Here is a 7,590-nt window from a genome sequence, read left to right as displayed (position 1 = left end):
AGACCCTCTTCATGATGTCATCATTATAGGAGGAAAGAGTGTTACTATCCTCAAAATATTGTTGAAATAGGATGTGGTGATAAGCTTGGCTTTTTCTCCTAGATGCTCCAACAATCTGGCTTGTATAATGCAAGCATAGTTGGTTTCAAAGCCCAATTTAAACTCCAATTAGTTTGACCCACCTTGGAAAGATATGATTCCAACTCTTCCAATGCGAGGTCATCTCCTGATATTCTAGGCTTTTAATTTGACCCAAGTACAAAAAGATAATTCCACACTTCTTTCTCCCTTTCTAAATCCTTTAGATGATTTTGTTGGAGCATGTTATGCACTTTCCTAAAGAAGGGTTTGTTGTTCTATTTGGGTGCATGGTGTTCCAAGGAACCAACTTTTGCATTGTTCCAGAGATAAACAGCCTAGACACAAGACACTAACTTAGGTAGACTTGATTCTGGTAATAAATTATAAGAACTCGACCTTGGTGCTCTAACTCATTCAGCTGCCTTCTAATTATCTTGACCCCCTTTTAATAATTTAAGGGTGTTGGGCCTCTACAAGTGAGTAACCAACGCCATTACGAAGAATTCAACTTTCTGTAATAATCATCCCTATTCTCCCTACAATCAATCCCTTTGGAAATGGCTCTCGCTTCTTGTAAGCTCAACGATCTCAACACAGGTTGCCCAATCTTACCTTGATGGTCACTAGCAACTCCTTGACCTCACTATTGATTTATGCTACTTCCCATAGAGATCTCAGCATCTTGTCACCAGTTGAATTCTCTGCTATGGAACTTCCAATCAGCTGTTTGCATCTTTCGTGTGACAACTTTTGGTTTTAAATACACAAATTCCACAATCCAATTGGATTTCTAGCCCAATGTATCAACGATTTGGTTTCTGTGATCTTTCCTTCAGGGAAATGGATCTCTACGAACATATCTCGGCCTCTTGCTCCCATATATTTTCTATTGGCGGCTCAGAATTTCATCTCTCCATTTTAGCCACCTCGGAACACTAACCCATTGTAAGCTTGGTCTTCGATTTTTCCTGGAGTATGCGCGGAAACTACAGTGGTCCTTCCTTTCCACCATTAGATTGATTCCAGCACTCATGCCAGCTCCACGAAAAGTCTACTTCAAGTTTGGAATAGTGGATTTAGAAATGTAGAATGCTAGGTCAACCTTCCATCTCAATTCCCTCAGCCTCTCCTATGAGAGGAGAAGATCGGGAGAACATCACTTACCGAAGGCAAAGGTATAGGAGCAGAGAAAGGGAGCTAGAAATTACACTAGACATGGAGGAAATAGGGAAAATAGTGGCCGAAGAGGAGGAAATGACAGAGCCCAAGAGTAGGGAGGAGATGGCTTTCGATAGCTTCTTGAGGGCTTTGAGTGAATTGGCCAAGGGGCAGAAAGACATGCTAGAGGAGATCAAATCACAGAGCCGAGACAAAGCCACACCTAGAGGGTTTTTGTGTGGAGAAACTTTCGGGGCTTCTTAGCCTTTTGATCATCCCTCACCAGCAGCGCATCACCCTTCAGTGGGTGTGCCCACTAGGGCTACACTACCCTCTTTTGTGCCAATAGCACAAATCAAACTAGCAAGGGAGGAAGACACTTCCCATATGGGGGATTACTTCATAGAGTGGTAAGCGATGGACAAAGATTTCAAAGAAGACCTTTTCTTTAGAGATTACTGCAAGCTCAAGTATAGTGAGAGGAACAAGGGGTACGAAGGACAGGGGAGCCAAAACTATGAGCTACAAAGAACTATAGGGAGGATGTACTTCAATACATTTGATGGCACTGCCAAGTGCATAGCCAGGGCTTGGGTTGAAAAGATGGACACATACTTTCAACTAAACTGGATGACAGAGTAGGAAGCCATTAAGATGGCATCGCTACACTTGGAGGGGGAAGCCCATTTCTAGTGGTTTCATGGCCTAACCACTTTGGGGCATTCCCAGATAGTTTCTTATGAGGACTTCACCAAGAGGGTGGTGGAGTGATTTGATCAGAGGGGTCTGGAGGCATATTTCAGGGAGCTGACCCAACTGCGCCAGACAGACAACCCAGAGCAGTACTTTTACGATTTTCTATGTGTGTCAGTGATGGTCCCGAATTTGCTTGAGGCCAAGAGGGTATACACCTACATTGAGGGCTTGCTTGAGCCTCTGTGTGGACTGGTAAAGTCACGCAGACCCTCTACGCTACAGGAAGTGGTGGCATGCGGCAGAGACTTGCAGGGGGCCATCCCTAAGACCAGAGTGCCATTTGCTGCATGGACCCCTTTCCCACAGAAGCGGCATGAGACTAGACCCCCACCACTGAGGACCACATAGGGGAGGGGGAAACTAGATGAGGAGACACGAAAGGACCTCCGGAGGAGGAAGCTATGCACAACTGGTCCAAAGGAGGGGCCTCACCACAATAGAGTTTAAGGGGTTTCCCATCCTAGTGCCAGGTGACCATACCATCTAGTGCATCAAATACATGCTCTCCTTGATAGTAGTTATGGGAAACTACTCGATGACAAGCCACTTCTTTCTAGTCGATGTGCCAGACAGCAACATGCTGATGGGTGTCCAGTTGTTATATTCCTTTGGGCGAGTCACGACAGATTGGAGGAAACCTGAGATGGAGTTCATGGGGCTAGATGGAAAACTGTTGGTCTTGAGAGGCATGCAGTCTTTTCTACCTCAGACAGCTTTGACCCACATGATGGAGGTGGATCTTCGGCATGGGGACATTGCATGGGCAATTGATTTGAGGATCTCAGAGGTTGGAGGATAGGCAGAGTCACCACCAATAGACATACAGGCTCTACTGGATAGGTATACAGTAATGTTTGGGGACATTCCACCAGGGTAGCCACTAGATAGAGGGTTTGAGCACACCATTGAGTTGGAGCCAGGTATACAGGTAGTCATCACTACTCCTTATAGGCACCCTAAAGCCTATAAGGATGAGATAGAGAAAGCTATTGAGGAACTACTTGCTTTGGGTCACATTAGGCCTAGTTCTAGTCCTTTCTCTTTTGTCGTAGTGTTGGTGAAGAAGAAGGATGGGACCCTCAAGATGTGTATCAACTAGAAAGCCCTTAACATGAAGACCCTCAAGAACTGATACCCAATCCGTGCATTGATGAACTGATCGATGAGCTTAGAGGAGACAAGTACTTCTCTAAGATTGTTCTGTGTTCGTGGTACCGCCAAATCAGGGTTCGGGATCAAGACATCCCAAAGACAGCATTCTGATGCCACTATGGGTACTTTGAGTTTCTGGTCATGCCATTTGGGCTTACCAACGCTCCTACCACATTTAAGTATTGAATGAACCATATCTTTCAGGGGCAGCAGAGGAGGTTCGTTCTAGTATTTTATATGACATCCTGATCTATAGCTGAACATGGGAGGAGCACCTCCAACACTTGGAGGAGGTACTGTGCATTCTGGAGGAGCAACAGTTTTATGCCAAGCTCTACAAGTGTGAGTTTGGATTGACAGAGATGCTTTATCTTGGGCATATCATTGGAGCAGATGGGTTTAAGGTTCATGAGGAGAAGATCGAGCCATCTCAGATTGGCTAATACCATAAGGCGTGACTACGCTAAGAGGCTTCTTAGGCATTTACACTTACTACAGGAATTTTGTCAAAGGGTTCTCATAGATTGCAACACCCTTGACTGGCTTGACCAGGAAAGGGGCCTTTGCATTGACTGAGGGAGCACAGGCCACCTTCGATCGCCTCATGGAGGTGATGAGAAGTTGCCCAATTTTGGCACTCCTGGATTTTTCTTTGCCATTCATTGTTGATTTGGGGTAGCATTGGATGTGCTCTAGCCATAAACATTGGTGGAGAGACTAAAGCACATGAGATCTCCAAGACCCAGAAATCATTTTGGAAAATTCCATCTGGATGAAGAGTTGTTAAAATAATTAATATTTTTAATGAGTTCCTAAGTCTAAACTTAGGAAAATAAAAATATTAATGGGTATTAATAAAGATATGAGAAGCTTCTAAGAGATGAAGATCAAGTCTATTTTAATCTTAGCCATTGATTTGGGACTTAATCTAAATCGGTGATTCATCAACAGGAAAGGTATAAGAGAAGGCTTGAGGGTTAGTTGGAGACACACTAAGGGAGACTAGTCAGTTTGATTTCTAGAGCGAGGCTTGCTGAGAAATTCGAATTATAAGACTGGATTGCAACAAAAGGTAGCAGGTACATAACAGAGAGGTAGTGACAGTGCCAGAGCACTAGAGCAGAGTTCAAGAAGGTAGACGCAGAGCCAGAGGGAGCCGTGTAGAGGCAGCTGGACTGCGCAGGATAGTTGGCAAAACTCTGAGCCTAGAAGAGGTGCTAGAGGATTTATCTCTATTGGGTGAGTTAGTTTGGCACCCTAGTTGTACTCGACAAAATATGATTAATAAAAATCCTCCTCTACTCCACTGGTTTTCCCGCATTGGATTTTTTCCGGGGGCAATTGTATAAAAATATCTGCGTTAATGTGTTTGATACTTGTGCATGTATTTGTTTCTGTATTTTGGTGTGATATCTGCAGTAGAATTTATTTTAATGTTTACTGAAGAGATTTCGTAAATAGCTTATTAGAAAATAAGTAGATAAAATAAATCAGTTGTTGTAGTAATAAAATTTTCACATTCACGGTGAAGTGTGATGCATCAGGGGTAGGAGTTGGAGCCGTATTGTCACAGGAGGGGCACCCCACAACTTTCGAGAGTCGGAAGCTCCTACCGCATGAGCTATCATATTCCATATATGACAAGAAGATGTTGGCAATTATGCATGCATTGGCCAAGTTCTGCCAGTACTTGGTGGGCAACCAATTACGAGTGAAGACTCATCACAATAGTCTTCGACATTTCATGGGGCAGCAGGGCCTCAATGACAGGCAACAAATATGGGTCAGCAAGGTGCGGACCTACGACTTTGATATTGAGTATGTGTGGGCCAAGCACAATGTGTTGGTCGATGATCTATTTAGGAGACCGGCTGGGTTATCTTTTCTGAGCATCTGCCAGGATTGGAAGGCTCAGCTGTTGGTAGAGTACTCCAAGGTCAGGAAGGCCTGTGAGGTGCTGGAGGGCACAGATGCATCTGAGCATTACCGTGTGATGGATGGGGTCATCTATTACAAGGAACACATTTACTTGGTGCTTGAATTGCAGTTGAAGGAGAGGGTACTTCAGGAATCTCACGATTCACCACCTTCTAGAAACCAAGGGTTCTGGGAGACTTACATGGTTGTTCGGGAGAGTTTCACGTGGAAAGGCCTTAAGGAGGACGTGCTACAGCACATAAGGGAGTGTGAGGCCTGGCAGCGAGGACGTGCTGCAGCACGTAAGGGAGTGTGAGGCCTGCCAGCGAAATAAGTGGGAGTTGACTCACCCTACAGGTCTATTACAACGACTTCCCATTCTAGAGGGGAAATGGGAAAGTATCTCGATGGATTTCATCATTGGGCTCCCCATGGTATAGGGGAAGGTTTGTATATATGTGGTGGTCGAAAGGCTAATCAAATTTTCCCACTTCTTCACCATCCCCACTAGATACACGGTTGCCCAAGTTACCTATTTGTTCTTCCAGGAGGCTTTCAGACTACATGGACTCTCCAAGAACATTGTGAGCGATAGAAACAATATATTTATGGGTGGCTTTTGGCAGGAGCTCTTTAGGTTGGTTGGGACAAAGCTCACTCCTAGCACCAGTTATCACCCTAAGATGGACGACCAGATGACCAAACGGAGAGTTTCTACCAGTGGTTGGAGGGGTACCTGAGAAACAATGTGATAGGTCAACAGAGGACATGGATTCGGTGGTTTCACTTGGGCGAGTTCTGCTACAACACCACACACCACATGTCTATCGGTATGACTCATTTCTATGCCCTCTATGGTTATGACACTTTGAATTTTGCTGATGTTATTTTCAGAGATAGCCAGACCCCAAAGGCCAAAGACTGGGTCCAAGGGAGCCAAGATATCCTCAAAGATCTCAAGGGTAATCTAGCGACAACCCAGAATCAACAAAAAATGTATGCATATCGGCACAGGATAGAGAGGCACTTTGAGAAGAGGGACCTAGTGTACCTATAGTTACAGTGTTATAGACAACATACGCTGAAACAAAAGGTGGCCAAAAAGCTACAACCACGCTTCTATGGGCCCTACCAAGTGACTAGGCTGGTTGGAGAGGTGGCTTATGAGCTAGATATGCCTCTGAGGAGTAGAATCCGTAACATATTTCATGTCTCATGCCTGAAGGTGCTGGGACAATAGGTGACCACAGTAGTTGATCTACTCCCATTGGATGATGAGGGCCATTTGGTGTTGGAACCAGAGGCCATTTTGAAGAGCAGGGAGGAGACTGAGGAACAGAACCATCAAGGAGTTTTTGGTACAATGGAGGAACCTTTCGATGAGGATGCCATTAGAAAGGGTGTGCACATGCTGGAGCACCCAACTTTGAGGTTGTTTGAGGGAAAGCAACATTTGGGAGGGGAGGATTGTCATGTCCCTTCTCAAATGTATTAGTCACAGGGTGCAACTACATAATTTTGGCATCGTTTTTGGCTTAGGAGGAGGCTCCCACACGTAGAACTTAGAAACTATACGAAATTCAACTTTATTTCTGGTAGCTAATGGAATGTGGGGGCCACCCACATGAATAATTTGAATTTTCCAAAGGATATGTTGGAGGGAAATCGAACTAGTGTAATGAGGGGCCCATAAGAGGCTGAGGAGGCCCAAAGTGATAAAAGAGGAAGGAGCTTTCATTTTGCTCCATTCTAATCATTTGACAAACAAACTTACCTTTGCACGCTCTGTTGCTTAGTGAGTCTACCGACTGTTTAGCCACGAGTTTTCCGCAGGGAAGATTCAACCTCTACGTTGGGGGCCTATCCGTGCTCGCCCTAGGGAGGCTGTTCCACAGAGATCGCAGGAGTTCCAACATGGAAAAACAACCCATCCAACCACACAGAGCAAGAGACTACGTACTTTCTCGGTAGTTAGAAACACAGAGAGGAGTGAGCCAACCAGGAGGTCTCTAGCTTGCTGGGAGTTATAGGAGAAAGAAAGGTAGTGGGCTGAGAACATTTTCTCCCATTTTTTTAGCTAGCCAGTCAATGATTACGACAACACACAATTCTGGGCAGAAGGGCTGCGTAGTGGCCTCTAGTAGCAAATTTGTGGGGCTTAGGAGAATAGCCATCCAAGCAAAGAGATCATACGGGGAGAAAGGAATCATTTTTCACAGGAGAAACCAGCATTTGAGGGGCGTTTTTAGGTGGATTTTCAGGCTCTTTCCTGCAAATCGAATTTGACAATAGTGGCTGGAGAGGGGCTCTAAAGAGGCCAAAAATCCAAAATCAAAATCAACAAAATTCCCTTCTAGGTTTTTAGGGTTTCGTCCAAGGAGTCTAAGGCTGAAAGGACATAATTTTCGGGGCAGTTTTTAGGCACCTTCCAGCTGGTCGAAGTCAAAGGATCAATAGTTTCACTAAGACAACGCAATGAAGATTGGTGCAGCAACTGAACAACCATCATCTCAACCATTACATCAC

This window comes from Pinus tabuliformis, chromosome 3_2, assembly GCF_031772625.1.
Source record: "Pinus tabuliformis cultivar Carrire ecotype Pingquan chromosome 3_2, CPIR1, whole genome shotgun sequence".
NCBI lineage: Eukaryota > Viridiplantae > Streptophyta > Pinopsida > Pinales > Pinaceae > Pinus > Pinus tabuliformis.
This window is presented reverse-complemented; position numbering follows the sequence as displayed.